Raw genomic sequence first — 20071 nt, forward strand, 5'->3', positions numbered from 1 at the left:
GATTTGGTGGTAGTGATTTTTGGTTTCTGCGCACTTTCACTGTGTCCCAGTGGAAAGTGCTTGCGCACTCTGAGTGCGTGGAGTAAGGTTGGCCTGCCCTCCCATAGGAATGCATGGGGAATGCCTGTGTCCCTGGTAGTTTCTGATGCATGAGGTGTTCAGGCTCGAGTTTGGTATGTGCGGACTCGTGTGATTGAATGCTGCGCAATGATATGTGCGGCGTGTATGTGTCTAGTGTGGAAGTGAGGAACAAGAAAAGGTCCCGAAAAAACCAAATCGGTTTGTGAAAACCCAAGTGTAGATCACATATTCCATAAAATGCCAAGGTTACTCTGAAAGATGTACCATATTACCATAGACAAATGTTAAGCAAATCATGAACCATGAAAAATGTGTGTTTAAAAAAAGTATACAATTTATTACAATATCAAGATAAAAGTCAAACAATTTACACAATAAATGTGCCCAAAGGCATAATGGCTTGTTAAAAACAATAAAAATCACAATATATTAAAAACAATTTCCGTAGATATCACAGTTGTTGTTGTAGTCGACGCAGCGTTTCGGTGAATCAGAGATAACACCTTCTTCAGGACAAACAATTCTACAAGAAAACATTACAATTAAAAGCATGCCAGTGGGGATATGCATCTTCAATCTCTTTACAGCTAGAAGGTTTTTTCATATTTTTTGGGCACAATTTATACACACTAGGGACTGGTTGTTTTTAATAAAACAGACAATTATTCACAATTGGACTGTTATGTGGTACATTTAGAAAGGCATTTTGTATATATGACTATACACTTGGGTCTTACAGCATGAAGACATGTAGTCCTCGTGACGGTAGCTGCAAAGGATAGAAATCCTGTGGCCTACCTGTGTGTTACTTTATCTATATCCTCTTTTTATTCTCAGTTTCGAGGAATATTTTTGTCGTACTCAATTCGACTTGGGCGGACATCTGGTAATAGTGAGTTCCAGATTGAAATCCTTTAGTGAAAAGATATATATAATTACTTCTCCAATTTACTACCAACATGGGTTACAAAAAGGTCCATATTCTAGCATCTAACTCTGACTGGCCATGCTCATGTTACCTTAATTTGTCAGGAGCTCTGTAGTGATGAGGAAACCGGAGGGGGGCCACCGTATTGTTTATAGATAAAACTGTTAGGACAAAGAACAAGAAGTAATCTTATTTTCCGGGAGTTCACTATATAATTGTTTTCACGATACATTTGTTCAGTACTGAGTCCTTTATACTATTTACTTTAGGGGGTGACTAGTTATAAATTGGTTTGAGTGAAGGAGATAGAGATGCCTTCTGGGACGTAAGTAATCCTGTTGTTTAGTGCCAGGACTCTATATTTAACCTCTCTATTAAGGCCTCAATGATGTAGGCCCGATGAAGTTACTTGAAATTCACTCACCTATATATAAGAAATTATCTGATTCTTATATGCGCCACTGGATGCCTTCAATTCTGCCCGCAGCATCAGTATTTATCAATCCTGGTTGTTCTTTAATTCAACCTGTAAGTGATATGATAGTCACAGTCTGTACTTTTGTACCACATTCTATGTAAAGTCTTAATAATTAGCTCTATTTGGGAACTTCGCCTAAGGTTTAAAGTAGATTTATGTATATCATTATCATATTTGCCTTACAAGATTCTGCTGAGTTTTAGGTATATAATATGCTCCATGGACCAGATCTGAATGGGCTATGGGGTTTCCATGACTATGGGGTTTCCATGACTTGCTCGTATTTTAGTTAAAAATAGTAGCAATAGTAGCAAAGTAAATATAACCAAGTTTCAAAGTGGCTACAGTGGTTTGTTCTATAGAGGGCCACATCGTAATGTTACTATGATCAGGGTTTTCTTTATTTAATTGTAGCGAGGAGTATATGACGAGTGCGTTATATTGGCTGCAGTCATTTGTTCCATAGAGGGCCATATCATAATATTGCTGAGGTCGGGGTTTTCTAAGTTAGAAAATAGTTTTTAGGTTTAGGGAAATTAAACAGAAAGCCAGGCAGTGGCCACGTTCTCGATCGCTCTTACCTGTATTATGGTAGACGGCCTCCCTGCTCCCCTCTCAGTCCTCCCAGCATCTGATTCTGAAAACCCTGATCATAGTAACATTACGATGTGGCCCTCTATAGAACAAACCACTGTAGCCACTTTGAAACTTGGTTATATTTACTTTGCTACTATTGCTACTATTTTTAACTAAAATACGAGCAAGTCATGGAAACCCCATAGTCATGGAAACCCCATAGCCCATTCAGATCTGGTCCATGGAGCATATTATATACCTAAAACTCAGCAGAATCTTGTAAGGCAAATATGATAATGATATACATAAATCTACTTTAAACCTTAGGCGAAGTTCCCAAATAGAGCTAATTATTAAGACTTTACATAGAATGTGGTACAAAAGTACAGACTGTGACTATCATATCACTTACAGGTTGAATTAAAGAACAACCAGGATTGATAAATACTGACGCTGCGGGCAGAATTGAAGGCATCCAGTGGCGCATATAAGAATCAGATAATTTCTTATATATAGGTGAGTGAATTTCAAGTAACTTCATCGGGCCTACATCATTGAGGCCTTAATAGAGAGGTTAAATATAGAGTCCTGGCACTAAACAACAGGATTACTTACGTCCCAGAAGGCATCTCTATCTCCTTCACTCAAACCAATTTATAACTAGTCACCCCCTAAAGTAAATAGTATAAAGGACTCAGTACTGAACAAATGTATCGTGAAAACAATTATATAGTGAACTCCCGGAAAATAAGATTACTTCTTGTTCTTTGTCCTAACAGTTTTATCTATAAACAATACGGTGGCCCCCCTCCGGTTTCCTCATCACTACAGAGCTCCTGACAAATTAAGGTAACACGAGCATGGCCAGTCAGAGTTAGATGCTAGAATATGGACCTTTTTGTAACCCATGTTGGTAGTAAATTGGAGAAGTAATTATATATATCTTTTCACTAAAGGATTTCAATCTGGAACTCACTATTACCAGATGTCCGCCCAAGTCGAATTGAGTACGACAAAAATATTCCTCGAAACTGAGAATAAAAAGAGGATATAGATAAAGTAACACACAGGTAGGCCACAGGATTTCTATCCTTTGCAGCTACCGTCACGAGGACTACATGTCTTCATGCTGTAAGACCCAAGTGTATAGTCATATATACAAAATGCCTTTCTAAATGTACCACATAACAGTCCAACTGTGAATAATTGTCTGTTTTATTAAAAACAAGCAGTCCCTAGTGTGTATAAATTGTGCCCAAAAAATATGAAAAAACCTTCTAGCTGTAAAGAGATTGAAGATACATATCCCCACTGGCATGCTTTTAATTGTAATGTTTTCTTGTAGAATTGTTTGTCCTGAAGAAGGTGTTATCTCTGATTCACCGAAACGCTGCGTCGACTACAACAACAACTGTGATATCTACGGAAATTGTTTTTAATATATTGTGATTTTTATTGTTTTTAACAAGCCATTATGCCTTTGGGCACATTTATTGTGTAAATTGTTTGACTTTTATCTTGATATTGTAATAAATTGTATACTTTTTTTAAACACACATTTTTCATGGTTCATGATTTGCTTAACATTTGTCTATGGTAATATGGTACATCTTTCAGAGTAACCTTGGCATTTTATGGAATATGTGATCTACACTTGGGTTTTCACAAACCGATTTGGTTTTTTCGGGACCTTTTCTTGTTCCTCACACTCAGACTCCTTGTCCCCTATTTCATAATAGAGGAGGCCTCCCTTCTTCTTTCTACTCTAGTGTGGAAGTGCCACTTCTAGACATGGCTGTGCGTGTGCTGTAAAGATGCTGGCGTGTGATTGGCTGAAGCTGGCTGGGGTGCCAGGCTCCATGAGTCACGATGGGTCTGCCCAGTGATGAGTGTTGAGATTAGCATGTGTGATGTGAGGGAGTGGTGCACCTGGGTCCTGAATAGGGCTGGGCTTTCCCCACACAATGCTTGCTCCGCCCCCTGTGGTGCGTCTAACGACCCTAGCCCTGCCAGTGAATAGAGTGAGGGGCTGAGCACATCAAGAGTGCTCACAAACCAGCTGCGACTGGTTTTGCCCCCTCACCCTGAAGCCAGACAAAGGATTTAGTAATATAAGAAGGGGCTGTGTCCCCTTACAATTTGCTCTCTTCCTGGATCCTTTTTCCTGAGGGGGTTGCTGTTGGGCACGAGGAGGACCGCCACTGGTGAATGCCTCCCTGCCTGGAGGCCCAGTGAGCTGGCTCTGGGCCCAGCCTTGCCCCCCCCCACCTCCTAAAAGACTTGTTGCTGGACTTTGCTTGGGTTTGTGGCTGATTTTGATAGAAGCGCCTGGAAAGCGCTGTTTCTGCCTTTCAGCACTGGGCCCTGTATCTGCAGCCCGGAGCTGCAGTCCGCCTTCTGGAGGGATTTCCCGGCGTGGGGATCCCGCTTCTGCTTATTTTCGGCGCGGGAGCCCACTCCGCTTATTTTGCCGATTTTTGATATCCCTGGCGAGTGCCCACCTCGCCAGGGACCTGGTGCTGTTTTTATGCCCCCCCAAGCGAGTGCCCACCTCGCATTTGTGCCGCTTGTGGCACTTCACTCTTTATTTAATTCCCGAGGGAGCCCACCCCTCGAGAATCACCGACGCAGCCCAGGAGTATTGAAACCGTTGACGGGCCGCTGCCTAGAGCGACCCGGAAGTGCCGCCTCCACACCCCAGGGCCGCGCTACTATTGGCTGCCCTCAGCAGCGTGACCCGGAAGTGCCCGCGGCCTGCCTGGTTGTAGGCGGGGCCTCGTAGACAGAAGGAGAAGAGCCGGCGAGACCAGGAAGAGGTGCTGCCACGAGGACAGGAGCGGCGCCGGCACCCGGGGCCTCCACGAGCTAGGGAGAGCCCCGGGGTGCGACCAAGAAGGACGTCTGAGCAGCCGGAGCATCAGAGAAGAGCCCCGCCACAGACCCGGTGAGTGGAGGGCCCTGTGCTGCCTTGGGAAGAGGGGGAGGTGTCGGGGCACATTGCCAGTGCCCGCCCCCCCTATTGGAGCGTTGCTTTGTTTTGGAGCCCCGAGGCTCCTGGGGGCAAATTTGTTGAGCCCAGCGAGGCTCCCCACCCATATTTGTTTTCCGAGCCCCGAGAGGCTCAAGGGCATTTTCAGTGCTTCCGAGTCCCCCGAGCGGGACTCCCACGAGCAGAGGCAGTTGTGGTTATCACAGAGCAGCCCCGGTTGGCAGCGAGCCGCTCCCGCGATAAAGGGGCCAATGTTGGCAGAGCCAGAGAGGCTTCAGGCATTCCTTTAAGTTGCGAGCCCAGAGAGGCTCGGGTGGGCATTTCTTTGATTAGAGCCCAGAAGGGCTCAGGGGACAGTCATTGGTCGTCAGAGCCTGCGAGGCTCCAACGTGTTGGCCCCATCATTGTTGCCCCAGCTGCCCAGCACTTAGTGGGCAGCTGCTACGTGTAGGCCCTTGACATTGGGACACAGGGCGTCCTATCCTCAACAAGGCCAGAGGGCCTAGGGACAGTCACAGGTAGTGACTATTGTCATTTCCGCGCAATTGTGTTCTCCTGCACCTCTGAATGTGTTTTGATGCATCATGTGCCTTGTTCTTACACCGCTGAATGTATGTTTATGCATCTTGTGTTTTCCTTCCCTACACCTCTGAATGTGTTGTGATGCATCATGTGTAATGTGCCTATACCCCTACATGTATTGTGATACTTAGGTGGTTGTTCTTGCTAGTACAGGTGGTGCTAGTGAGGTCCTGGTGACCTGTTCCTAGGGTGGTTAGGGTTGCATAGGTGGTACTTAACCTTTACCAGTAGTTACTGGTTGTGTGCTCTATTGTTATATTTTGTGCTACCGTAATTTTATATTCTATGTTCTAAGGGCTAATTCTACCCAGTGCTAAGTTCTAAAAGTGCCTATTCCTGACAGTGGTCCATGTGGCCCTGTCTTGTACATATCCCCTGTAAATTCTGCCCGTGCCTGTTGGCACATTGTAAAGTGTGTGTTCTTATCCAATGTGTTTTGGTATAATACAAAGGCTATTTTTATATATAACCTTGTGTGGAGTTTCCTTTGTGGTGGGCCTTGGGTATGGTTGCTGGGTGCGAGCGCAAACACTTAACCTACATAGCCTCCAAGATTGGCCTTGCTGCTCGCGTCACGTAACCTAGAGGGTGAGCAGGGGTTATCTTGGCGTGTAACTCCCTTGCCCTGACTTGGGAATGGTGGTCTCTGACTGACTTTGGCGCAAGCCGTGGCCAGCCAGGGATCTCATTTCTAACACTGATTCACATTTTGGATCATGGTGCTATTGTTTTAAAATTAGAACTCCCCTCTGAGCCAATCTTGAGCTGGTGGACCCTGAATAGGAGATTTATTTTGTAATCTTCGACCCCTGATCTACTAAAGGGAGCACAGCTACCTTTTTTCAATACAACCTAGACTCGCCCCCTTTGCATACAGTGTGGGATACATTTAAGGCTTGGCTTGGAGGGACCTTAAAGGGTGCAGTTGCTGGTTGGGCCAGATCAGAAAAAAGCGAGATTGTAGATTTAGAAAAGTAACTAGCACTTGAAGAAACAGCCCTAAAAAGGGGGTAGGTGGCTGATGAAGAGAAAGAAACTCTACTAGCCAGGGTTGAGGATTTAAAGATGAAGTTTAGGCTTAAAACTGAAGAAATTATGCTTCAAAAGTGGGAGGCAAGTAAGATGAGTGATTTTGACCAGGGGGATAATTGAGGCAAACTACTCACATGAAAAGCAGAGTTGATAGATCCAATAATTTAATCAATAAGATTGTGGTAGGCTCCCAAATGGTGGAGGAAAAAAGGGACATTGAGAAAGTATTTGTGCAATTCTTTCAAGGCTTGTATGGCGAGGAGTTAACAGTCGAGGATGAGGTTATAGATCAGTGGCTGTCTAAGAAACAATTACCAAAACTGGATTTGGCTAGTCAAACAAGTATCACCCAAGATATAGAGGAGAGTGAAATACATGCAATTTTAAATAAAGCTAAGAAAGGGAAAGCAGAGGGACCCGATGCAATTCCAATAGAGGTCTATACGCTAATATCTGAGGAAATCATTCTGATCTGGCTGAGATTATCTAATGAGATCCTTAGAGGGAGTTCATCTCTGCTGGATTCATGTAGTGAGGCTGTTATCACCCTTATTTTGAAACCCGGGAAGGACCCAACTCAGTGTCAATCCTATCGCCCCATAACAATACTAAATTGTGATTATAAGATCTTTGCAGGTATATTAACCCCTTGCGTGCGGGGCGTATTTTCCGCCTGTGCTGACTCCGCCTTGCGTGGGCGGAGTCATGACGGAGCGGTTCCGTCATCAGCACAGCTCAACCGATGCTGATGACGGAACCGTTCTATCATCAGCACGCAAGGGGTTAAATGCTTGGCTTAGTAAGATAGTGGGGTCAATAATTAATCAATATCAAAAGGGTTTTTATACCGGTCAGGCAAATGCTGGACTTGGTTTATTCCTTAATAAGTTCGGTCGATCTGGCAACAACGCAAGGGGTTCACCTCTCCATCATTATCCCCCATTCTTTTCGATTTGTACATCGAGCTTTTGGCCCAAAGTTTAAGGCAGAATGACAACATTTCCCCTTTTAAAGTTAATGGGTTTACTAGGAGGGTAGCATTGTATGCGGACAATATCATTGTATTTTCCTCTAATGTCAACCCCACGTTATCTGAGTTATTGGTTGAAGTACAGGTTTTTGGTAAAGTGTTGGGGTATCAAGTAAATAGTGATAAGAACGAGATTATGGTTTGGAACACCCCAGCACAGGGGGTGAGGCTGGCTAAAGAGCTAAGATACTTGAGAGTAATAATAACCCAGAACATATGAAAGATCCCCAAAACAAACTTAGAGAAAGTTTCGAGGGAGGTGGAGATTTTATTGAAGAGATGGCAGAGCTTACCGTTATCTCATTACGAGAGAGTCAATGTGACTAATATGTGTGTCCTTCCCAGGTACGCCTACCTTTTTAATATTATTCCCTTGGAATTTGATAAAACTGACCTTCTTAAAATACAGGATAAGATATCCTCATTTATCTGGGCAGCTAAATGGATCAGGTTGCCCTGGAAGAAATTAAGGTGGAAACTGGCTAAGGGAGGATTGGGTTTGCCGGACCTTCAGTTGCACTGCTGGGCATATCAATTAAAAAACTGCAGGATGTTACTTTTGAAACCAGATAGCTCCCTGATTGGCAGTATGTTTAAAGCTATGCTTTTAGATATAGATGAGGTAGGTTTTATGTATAAATTTGGAGCCCCTAAATATTTTAAAAAGATTAAGCTGAAGGCTCTATCTATGGCGGCTAAGCTACAGACGAGGTGTCAGGCATGTTTGGGACTGTCCTATTACAGTGAATGGGCTCCAGTGTGGGACTCCCCAGGAACACCAGAATGCCTCTTAGACACTCTAGCTCAGCCATTAAAGGAGGCTGGAGTCTCACACTGGAAGGATATAATGGGTGGCAATAACTGTTACCCCTGGGAAATTTAGTGGAACCTCACTAGTGGAGCCCTCTCCAGATTTAAATTTGACCAAATTTCTTCATGGTGTAAGAGCCAACGTTGGTTAATCTATGAGGATACCTCCATGGAGGATGAGTTGCAAGACCGAACTGTTAAGAAAAAGGAAGATAGGAGGACAAAAAAAGAGGTGTTTCCCTACACACAGACAATTTCCACATGTTCTGACAGTGTCCGGATGTTCACATTTATTGTCAGGAAGTAGGTACGATTTTAGTGAACACAATGAATAGAAAAATAAAGGTATGCCTGGCTCTGGCCATATTTGGCATCCTAGAGAGGGATGGGAGTGATGGTAGACTGAAGAAGTCACAAGCTCAATTACTTTTTATACTAATTGTAATTGCGGGAAGGGATATATGCATGAACTGGGTACCCCAGTTCCACCAGACTGCACTGATTGGTATAGAACTGCACAACGTATATGTAAGTTAGATTGCACTAATGGGTCACAACAACAGATTATTATATGGGAACCATTTGTTGCACTGTATCAGTGACCACATAGGTGTAAGATATCTCTACAGGATGTATTAATGGCAAATATCAGAGGTCCAAGGATTAGGACAAAAATCAACAAAGGGAGAAGTACAGAGATAACCTCGATAAACTCTTAAATGTTGAATGGGCAATATACAGAGATTGGTGCCCGAAACAAGGTATCCAATTGTCTTTGCAAGAATATAACTCCCAGCCTCTTGTCTCTTAGAATACAAAAAAGCAGCCTTATCAAGCCAGTTATCACCTCGACAATGATTCAGCACCTAAAGATTGTCCGCAACACCACTGTGAGGGGTGTTCATAAAACCCTAGGATGAAAGAGCTAGTCATAGCTTTCAAGTTTGTGCAGAAAAACTACAGGCAAGCAGTTAATGCAGAGAAGTTAAGAACCATTTCTGGGCGATCCTCTTATTTGAGAGTAAGAAAGCTAACTCCAGGAACTTTTGGGCCTTGGTGAATATGCATGTGAACGGACCCGGTAGGCCTGGCTGTGCATACATCATGAACCAGAATGGTCATCTTTCCTTTCCAGGCACTTCTCATCAAGTGGGGATGTAGTCTGCATATCGGAAGGGCTCCCATAGCTCATATGCAATCACCATCTTAGCCTTGTACCAAGACTAAGATCGCCCGTGCTCTCTGTCTTGGACTTGCCATCCCTGACGAGCCGGCTGGAACAAGTAATGTTGAAGGCAAGAACGGATATCACTGGACCCAATGGCCTCCCCAGGCCCTTTTCAAACAGGACATTCCCTTCTTGGCAGGCAGGCTTTCATCACTTTTTGATTACTGCCTGGGGAGCTCGACAATACCTGAATCATGGCGTTTGGCCATAGTACATCTTATCCAAATAGAGGGTTCCAGATCAGATCCAAGCAAATACAGACTAATTGTGCCTCTTGATAACAAAGATAAATTCTACACCAGTTTACTCCTGAAGGACCTACAGCAGTGGGTAGAGATGAAGCGACTTATCCCCCCCCAAAAAACAGGTTTCACGGCAAAATGTGGACCATCATCCAACCTGTTAGTAATATCAATTTTAGTGGATAAAGCAATCTCTGCGCACTCCCTGCTGCACTGCTGTTTAGCTGATTTTAATGCGGCGTTTGACCATGCACCATGGGGGTCCTTTGATCTAAACTAATGAAATGGTGCCTCTCCACAAAGCTTCCGAAGTCCATTATTCAACTGCCCTTCAACACCTGGATCCGCATCGAGCTAGGTGATAGAGCCTGCATGTCTAGAAATATCCCTACCACGAGGGGTGTAAAACAGGGGTGCTTGTTAGCGCCCCTTCTCTTCAACCTGTTCATAGCTGATCTGTCTCAATCCCTCAACTCCATCAACAGTCACCCCCAAAGATTGGTGAGTGGATCAGTAACCTGTTATATGCCGATTACCTAGCTCTATGTGAGCAAAATAAGGTACCCCCTATTTAATTTTGGGTTATAGAGGAGGGGGGGAAAACTGAAACTATGAAAAAACCTCTAAACTAACCCACTTTGTTTTACTGCTGACTGAAAGCTCTTCTTATAGATATGTCCCCAGAAACACAATCCTATACAACTGTACAACTGTATACAACTGTATTTTATTGTATATAAAAAATATATTTTTAATTTATTCTTAAACTTTTTTACCATTTTTCACAGGTATATTAGTTTTATTATATTAAACAAAATGAATGTTTACAATTTTAATATAGACATTGTCCTGAGACACAATTTGAAAAATTGTTCATAACCCCACAGAACACCCATCAAACCTGCATTCACACCTCTCAAAACTCTACAAGTTTTTTGCATTCACACAACAAAAACAATGTAAAGAAATTCTAAAACATATGTGGGATCCTATATCCTTCTGACAGAGACAATTGAAGGTTAGATTCCTTTCTGCAATTGTTTTCCATCCAGTTCTTCTCTTGTTAATGTCTCTGGTAGGATCCCCCTGTATCTAGAAAAGGTCTACGCACGTTTCAGTGGATATTGTATTAAACCACCTTCATCAGGACCAAATATGTACTCGGTCAATGTCAACAGACACGTGGACATGGGGTCATCTGAGCTCCTCCGACAGATGTAATTGCGCCGCATGTAGCACACAGTGTATACAGGACCATATATTTATATTTGCTTCCGAGATGTTGACCAGTTATTGGATTACGTGATAAAGAGTTTTTGTTCTGCCTCTGGAATAGGTCTGGCGTTCTCACCCCAATTTGGGTGCATGGTTGTGACTCAATTGTCAATCGGGTTTAATCTTTGCCACTCGAACCATCATGAATATGGTTCCAAAAAGTTGAATTTTACATCGTTATGGCTTGAGGTAATGCTTTCTAGTCCAACCATGGCCTCCACCGGCGTTTACCCAGAGATTACCTTGCTCCATTCAGCTACACAAGAGTAGATTTTCAGCAGTTGCTAAACCCGTTGCACTCCTACACAATTGGCAATAACCCAGAGGTCAACAAGATTACGAAAGAAAAATCATATAAGTATCTAGGGATCCATATCCATGCAAGAGGTTCCTTTGCAAGGCAACAGAAGGAAGTCAAAGAAAACTCCATTGCCCTCCAGACAACTTTATCCAACCAGTCACACTCCTTGCTGGGGCCAGGCTGTTCTCCCCTCTTGGAAGTTATGCGGGCTAACATTACTCCATCCTTGTCCTATGGCAGTGAAATATTACTGGGTAAAGATTGCAGCTCGCTGAACAAACTTGTTATTAGGATATACAAATGTGTACTGCGCCTGTCAAGGTCTTCTTCTTCCTTCCAAATCAGGCTGGAATTGGGCTGCCCTGCCTAGCAGGCAGTCAGTGCTGGCACCTATCTCAACCTGTGCCATAAACTCTGGGTGGCCAGGTGTGGCTGATTAAAGGCTCTACTCTGGTCCAAAATTAACACCGGCAGTCCAAGGCAATCGCACTATCAGTTCCTTGAAGAAGGTCAGTGGTCCCCGGAGGTGAGAGAACTCTGGGCTACCAATCTCAGCCAACCCACCTTTAAACAAGCATTTACAATGCAATAGGTCTCGCAATGACATTGTTTTGAGCTATTGGCATTGTAAATATTATTGTTTTTTTTTTTGCTTTCGTGAAGCAGTAATCAAATGGTGTAAAACAAAATGAGTTTAGAAGAAAAAAAACAAGAAGCTGCGACCTCGGAGGGTTGTTGTGGGCAGGAATTGACTGTTGTCAGAGGGGTGAAGGGGTGTGGGGAAGGGCACTGGGACATTAACGCCGGCACTGCGAGCACGGAAAAATGAGGCATACACAAGTTTTTTTGTGTACAAGAGCATTTGCCAATACAAAAGCAGCACACATTTCAGATGCTGACTGGTGATATCAGCACAGACCCTCCGCCATTAATTGCTGCATTTGAGCAGTAAACCTGCAGCCTTACAACCCTAGAATAATAATTTGCTCTTGACATTTTCAGTTTAAGGAAGAAATTTAGTTTCAGGCGCTGGAAATGGTTTGTTTGTTTAAGCCTAGAACTACGTGGAGGTATCATAATGTGAAGAACTGTAGTTATATGGATTGATTCGCTTTCATTCTTTGGTTTGCCATATTTTCTCTTCCCAGAATCTTGTGACTGAAAACGCAGGCATTGAGTGGCATAGAGTAAGGTGCCTCCATGATCTCACACTTTCTCCCATAGGCACAGACGACGACATGCCACTGGGACTCCACTTTGCCATTCCTGACCTTATCACTTATGAATAGAAATTTCCCTAGCCTACGAGAAGGTAAGTTTTAATTCTATTAAGGACGCAGAGGCGAGGATTATGCTCTGTCTTTCTTCGCATTTATTAACAAAATTTCAACAGCAACTCATCACCACATTAAAACAAACTACATTTCCCATAAAACCAGGGAAAAGAAAAACGGTCTCTTATATAGTCCATTCACTATTTCCATGACTCTCTGGAGGGTCTCTCTCATGGTTACGCATTATTTTCGCATTTTCGTTTCCTGAAAGAAACCACAGCAATTACTCACAGCTTTATCGCTACGAAAAACAATGCAAAAAAACTACCACTTTGATTACTATGTTAATAGCCTTGTATCATAAACCAATAAACATTCATTTCATAAAAATTCTATAGATTAAAAACAATTACTTACATCCATACGGGGCGGGACAGTGACCAACGTGCTTGCCGGGAGGGATAATCCTCGCCTCCGCGTCTTTAATAGAATTGAAACTTACCTTCTCGTAGGCTAGGCAAATTTCTATTCTATGTCAGGACCGGAGGCGAGGATTATGCTCCTTTAAAGCTTGTCCATGACCACTTGGGCCATATTTAGCAGTGGCTTAAAGTAGAACCTTTTAAAGGTAGAATCCGACGACCAATCCGCTGATCTCATTAAATCCTCCAAGTGCTCTCCCAGGCTGAACGCTTTTGAGGCCATTGCCCCTCGAGCGGAGTGCGCAACGAAAGCTCTTGTATTAATGCCCACCTCTTCCATGATCCACCGCACCCAACGGGTTATAGTGGGAGAGGAAACTGCCCTGAAAGGCTTTTTGAGGGCTATCAGGAGTTGTCGCTCACCTGGAGGACGAACTTCCTCTGTGGCAACCTCATAGGCTTTTAAGCATTGCACCACACAGAGCTTCGGTGACTCCACAAAAGCAGGATAAGAAATCGTGCGAGTATTGGACTTAGTGCGTCTACTCACCGTGAAGGCAACTCCCTCAGGGGAAAAAACTCTTGCTGTAATGTCCAAAGCTCGGACATCAGATACTCTCCTGCATGACACCAAACATAACAACATCGTCAATTTGGCCGACAACTCCTTCCTAGAAAGGAAACCATTCGGTTGCCAGGATAACAAAAGGTTCAAAACCTGGTTCACGTCCTAAAGAACGGAATAGCGGGGCTCCGGTGGTATCGATAAGCGAATGCCCCGTAGCAATTTGCAGACAAAAGGGTGTTCCCCCAACGTGGCTCCATCCACTGGGGCATGTCCCGCCGAAATCGCCGAACAGACCGTGATCACTGACCTATACGCCAGACCTTTCTTAGCCAACTCCGCAAGGTAATTTAGAACCTGCGTCAGATCTGCGACCTCAGGATCCACTTCCGGTTGCAAACACCAACATATCCATTGCGTCCAGGCCGACCTGTAACACTTTGACCTGCTGTCTGCCCATGCTCTGGACAATAAGAGCTCAGCGTGTCTCGAAAGGCCCGGCAATCTCCAGCGCTGCCTGTAATCCGCCACCAGCTGGAGCAAGCTTTCCTCCACCAACGGGTGAGGTGTCCCCTCCAGACTCAATAGGAGACGGGGAGTTAGGAGGAGTGGGATTGGAGAATCCCAAGAAAGTTCCAGAAGAACTGGAAAGCACACTTGCGACCACGGTGTTATCAGAACCATGGAGGCTCCCTGTCTGCGGACCTGAGCCGCCACCCGAGCGATCATGTAGAAAGGCGGAATCCGGCCTTCAACTGAAGAACCGGGGAAGTTGTCGATCTAGGTGACAAGGAAAGAGGTCGATGGAGAAAAGACCCCAACGATCCTGCAGGTACTGAAAAATCTCCGGGTCCAGCTTCCAAACACTGGCATCCAAGAGGTAGCGGGAGTGCCAATCCGCCACCGAGTTCTCACTCCCCGGAAGGTACTCCGCTGTGACCGATATGTGATTGGATAGACAGAATTCCCAAAACTGTTTCGCCATGTTCGCCAAGGCCTTGAACCGAGTGCCACCCAGGTGATTGATATACCTGAATGCCGACACATTGCCCATTTTCAGAAGGACCGAGGCTTGCACACAGTCCTTGGTCCAGCACCTGACAGCAAAGGAACCCGCCAGAATTTTGAGGGAGTTGATATGAAGTTGCTGTTCTTGAGGAGACCAACTTACTCCGGTGGAGAATTCCCCACACCGCGCTCCCCAGCCTGCCCGACTTTCGTCCGACTATCACCAAATCGGGGGCGGAACCGAAGATCGCCCTTCCGTTCCAGGCCTCCACGTGGTCCATCAACTGAACCACCTGAGAACACGTCAGGCCTCTCCTCAGATGGTGCGCCTTCAAGCACTGAAGGGCCCGGTAGTGCAATGGGCCTGGAGAAATGGCTTGAATAGAGGCCGAGAAAAGCCCTACCAGATGGGCTATCTGTCTTAAGAAATTCGTGGCGGATCTTCACCACCTTCCTGGAGGGCAGACTGAGCGTAGCAGAGATGGAATCTATCACAAAACCTAGAAAAGACGCCTTCTGAGTCGGAACCAGGAGGGATTTCTGTTCTTTGATTACAAACCCCAACTCCTGAAGTAAGGACACCGCCATCTGCAGGTAAACTCGCAACTGTACGGGACACTGGGTTAGGATGAGAATATCATCCAAGTAGACGATCAAGCAGACCCCGTGCGCTCTCAAGTATTCCACCGCTGGCTTGAGGACCTTGGTGAAACACCACGAGCCGAGGAAAGTCCGAACTGAAGGCACCGAAATTTGTAAGCCTGTCCTTGCCAAAGAAACTGAAGGAAACACCTGTGCTGAGGAAAGATCGGCACCACCAAGTACACGTCCTTCAGATCCAGCATCACCATCCAATCGAGTGGCAGGGGTACGCCCCGGAGTAGATGGATGCCTTCCATCTTGAAAATGTCTGAACACCAGCCACTCGTTGAATTCCCAAAGATTGATGACCGGTCTCCGACGCCCTCTGCCTTGTCCACCCAAAAGATTTTGCTGAGGAATCCCGTGGGATGAACCTCCGTTCGACACACTTCCCCTTTGCGGAGCAAATCGTTCACTTCCTCGTCCACTCTGGCCACATCTGCCGCACAGAAAACTATTGGCCAGGGATGAACATCCTGACGGGGACAATTGTAAAACTCTATCTGGAAGCCCCTTACTGTTTGCAGTACCCAGGCATCCCCCGTAAGAGCTTCCCAAGCGGGGAAAAACTGCGCCAGCCTGCCCCCAACTTGCAAGTGCGCTGCGCACAAAACACTCACCGTTGGCATTACCGTCATGGCCTCTGTAACCTCCCCAGCAGCGAAAGCGTTGCCCTCTGGTCGGGTAGAAGTTGGTGAATCGCTGGTCAGTCTGGTACTGTCCGCGTCCGGAGCCTTGTCCCCTGCCCTGGGGATGCTGGGTCTGAGCACGGCCAGGTGGGCGGCTCCTGCCCTGACCGGCCCCGTGGAAAACCCGAGGGGTAAAAACCCTCTTGATGTTCGCCTGTGCCTTATCCAAAGACGTGAATGTGGCGACAAACTTTCCTAACTCTTTAATAAAAGGTTTGCCAAACAAACCCTCTTGAGCTGACGCCACGGGCTCTGAGCACGCCAGATCACCCAACTTGGGGTCCACCTTTATTAGGAGTGGTCTGCGACTCTCCGTCGAGAGAGCGCAGTTCGCATTGCCCATAAAACAAATTGCGCGCTGCGCCCAAGCTGACAAGACTTCCGGGTCAATTAGGGAACCGGAGCTACGGGCCTCCAATGCCATGTCCAATATTTTAGTCATTGGGGCGATGGAATCCAGTAATGTTTTGTGGCATGCGTGCCACAAACGATCTATCCCTTTCTTGGGATCCTTTATAAACTTAGCCAGAAAGGTAGCCATCTTCCCCTATCTCAGGCGTGACTGACACCTTACCATCTAATGTAGGCCACGGACACTCCGCTCTCAATCTACTTCTAGCCTCGTTCTCCAAGGGCTTCCGAAGGCGAGACGCCACATTCAAAGCCGCCTTCTCAGCGGGGACCCATTCCGCTGACCAATCTCATCTGGGTCCAACATATTCGCTATCCCCGCCTTCGGAGGGTCCGTAGACCATGATGGCCTCCAAGACCTCGAGGAGCCCGCCTCATCGTCTGAACGATCTGGGGTGTCCCCTTGCTGTGTCTGAGGTGACGCCGGCTGGGGTTCCTCACTCTGAGGAGTGGGATCCTGGGGAAGTACAATGGAGCTGTATGCTCTAGAAAAGCCTGCTTTAACGCACCAGTGTCCACCCCCCTTGGCACCTCTGCTTGGGGGAGGGGGCCCCTCACCATCAACTTGGGCTGGCCCTGACACTCCTGAGGGACCCAGGCCCACCAGGGTGGAAGTAACCACCTTCGCGCACAACTGCTCTATTTTGTCAGCCAACCGCTGCTCCATCGGAGTCATGAGCTCCGTGACTGTCCTGTAGATTGAGTTGTCCACCTTCTTGTAGAACTCATCATCCTATTGTAAATATGCTAAGGAGTCTTTCTCCTCAGAATATTCGTGTTCCATAGTGATATCTCACCCACACTAACAATACTAAACAATAGGTGAGTATCACACTGAACAACCCCAAGGGGCACCATCACGCATAGCGCAAGGAAAATATTAACTGAGGGTCTCTCAGAATGCTTTTAAGGGCCCAAGGCACCACTTTAACAGGGCAACCCCTAGGACACCTATACTCCCACCAGTACACCGGGATCCTCCTGCCTGCTACAGGTGTCCTTGTGGGAGGCAACCTGAAGCCCCACACTGTCAAGTACCTACCTGTATCACCGGGCGTGAGGAGAGAGAACTCCGAAGGTGCACCGCACCACTACCGACCCGCGATGCGGGCATGTATAAATCTTTGGGGGAAAATACAGACCCAGGCAAACTGGGCGATTGAAGCAGGCAGAAAACCAGGTGCGGACAGTATATGATGACCGGAGCGTGTTTCCACTGATTTGTGACTGAAACGCGCTCCGGGAACCACTGAGTCGCGTCGCCCACATAGCGCCCTCTAGAGAGTGGAAGACCGCACCGTAGTCATAACAGAGTAAAAAGATGCTGCGTAAGGAGCACACCAGCGTTCCCGCGGCAGCACAGGGAATCTGTGAAGGAAAGAGCCTCCCCTTGCATACAACCCCCGTGAAGGTACAAAAATTAATCCTTTATACTAAAATACCAAGAAACAGAGAAACGCACTTAACTCTAGCTGCCGAGCAGCGAAGAAAGAGAAGGTGCAGGAAGTGCATAAGGATTTATTGGCTGAGAGTCATGGAAATAGTGAATGGACTATATAAGAGACTGTTTTTCTTTTGCCTGGTTTTATGGGAAATGTAGTTTGTTTTAATATGGTGATGAGCTGCTGTTGAAATTTTGTAATTAAATGCGAAGAAAGACAGAGCATAATCCTCGCCTCCGGTCCTCAATGTTCTCATTTGTGAAACTAAAAGACGGTACTGGAAAGGTTGGGTCATGATGACATGAAGCTATTTAGTCACCATACCTCCTTTGGGATATTGCTCAAAGGCGGGTGGACAAAAACTAGAAGGTACTTGCACAACATGGGAATGGCATCCCATAAACCTACGCATAAACATTAAGACGCTAGGTATACATTTGTTCTTTGGAGGCAGCTAAAAGTTTTGTAAATGCGAACAGCACTCCAAAACAGTGTAATAACAGCAGTTACAATATTTTGAGCTATTGTCATTGTAAATGTCATTGTCTTTTTTCCTTATTTTTGCCCTCACCCTCAGGGTTAAAAAAAGATATTCAACTCAGCAGTGCCACCCTTCACTGCCTTTGATGCAACTCTAATGACACTTGTTGTAGGTCTATCACAGTCTTATCTTTTCAGAACAGAAGCATTTCCAATAATCTATATACAACAAATCCTCAGTTGTTGCTTATTTAGGGGTGCCGCTTCGCAAGTGGCGAAAGAGCGGACTGTGCTGCTGGGTCCGTTGTGGGGGCCGGTTCTATAAACTTTTGGCAGAACACTGCAGGTGACGCTATCATCAGAAGGAGGATGTTCCAGAAGCCTGTGATCCCCCACACTACCTGCTAGCTTCAAGGACTACCTGCCCCATCGGCCCCTCTCTACGCTACCACCCCCGGGAGCACCTGAGGCTCGTTAGCCCCGCCTGCTTGCATAAAACAGCTTGCAGCACCCGCTATCGCGGGTGCCGCTTCGCAAGTGGCGAAAGAGCGGACTGTGCTGCTGGGTCCATTGTGGGGGCTGGTTCTATTGAATTTTGGCAGAACACTGCAGGGGACGCTATCATCAGAAGGAGGACGTTCCAGAAGCCTGTGATCCCCCACACTACCTGCTAGCTTCAAGGACTACCAGTCCCATCGGCCCTTCTCTACGCTACCACCCCCGGGAGCACCTGAGGCTCGTTAGCCCTGCCTGCCTGTACTATATTAATATCCACTCCAGACGCAACGCGGGACGCGCACGGGCGGTCGGGCAAAGGGCGGGCCGTCTGTGGCCGTCCGGAGCCGGTAGAAGCCGGGCTTGGCCATACCATTTTTGCCGCCGGACAGGATCTCATGGACGGTATTGGTATTAGCTGCTGGTGAAACTAAGAAATTGCCCCGTGTTTGCTATTGTTTTGGCCCATTCCTTTCTTTCGTGAGTGTTGAGTGTTACTCCCCCTTATTAGCTTGCTTTTGGTACTGTTACTGTAGCCAGTTTAGTTCTACACATGGCCAAATTGAATTCTAAAGTTTGCCCAGGGGTTGGGGGTGTAGGGACCCTGGACGCCTACCTCAGAAGGGCTGAGCATGAGGTGGCAAAAGAGATTGCAAGTGTCCAAAGGAGATTATCACTAGACACCCTAACCCACTTATCTCCCCAATTAGCTAACACAGAGCAGTTAAGCCCCACTGCTACCCCATCTGATTTGACTAATGGCTGTGCCATATCCATCAATCCCATTGACCCCATCCAGGGGGAAACAAAGTATGTAAGCCTACCATCCGGTGGAGTCACACGTGCCGGTCCTAGCTTATCTCCCTCTCCCCTAGCAGCCCATACTAGGCACTCGTGGGCATTAGCACCTGGGCTGGAGCACCATCTGGGTAATTAGGGCAATGTTGTAAATCTGGATCTCGAGGTTAGTACAACTTCAAGCAATGTAAGAGGGTTAGTGCCCAATACACCTAACCCAGGGGGGAATAAGCCTGACCTTATGGATTACATTGAGGGTAGGCTTAAGGCACTTATTTCCCCTGTTTTAACCA

The 20071-nt window shown here is 46.1% G+C and overlaps 2 long non-coding RNA genes across 2 annotated transcripts; one reads left to right on the forward strand and one right to left on the reverse strand.

Annotated features, from left to right (window-relative positions):
* Window positions 1-478: 478 nt before the first annotated feature.
* On the reverse strand, window positions 479-2124 carry LOC147738164 (uncharacterized). The gene is made up of 4 exons (XR_015299432.1): window positions 2069-2124; window positions 1101-1170; window positions 880-993; window positions 479-604 (listed from the first exon to the last, which is right to left on the reverse strand). It is a non-coding gene; the product is annotated as an uncharacterized LOC147738164 (long non-coding RNA).
* Window positions 2125-2477: 353 nt separating this feature from the next.
* On the forward strand, window positions 2478-3534 carry LOC147738165 (uncharacterized). Its single transcript, XR_015299433.1, has 4 exons — window positions 2478-2579; window positions 2843-2912; window positions 3020-3133; window positions 3409-3534. It is a non-coding gene; the product is annotated as an uncharacterized LOC147738165 (long non-coding RNA).
* Window positions 3535-20071: the final 16537 nt, after the last annotated feature.

This window comes from Lissotriton vulgaris, chromosome 1_1, assembly GCF_964263255.1.
Source record: "Lissotriton vulgaris chromosome 1_1, aLisVul1.2, whole genome shotgun sequence".
Classification (NCBI taxonomy): domain Eukaryota; kingdom Metazoa; phylum Chordata; class Amphibia; order Caudata; family Salamandridae; genus Lissotriton; species Lissotriton vulgaris.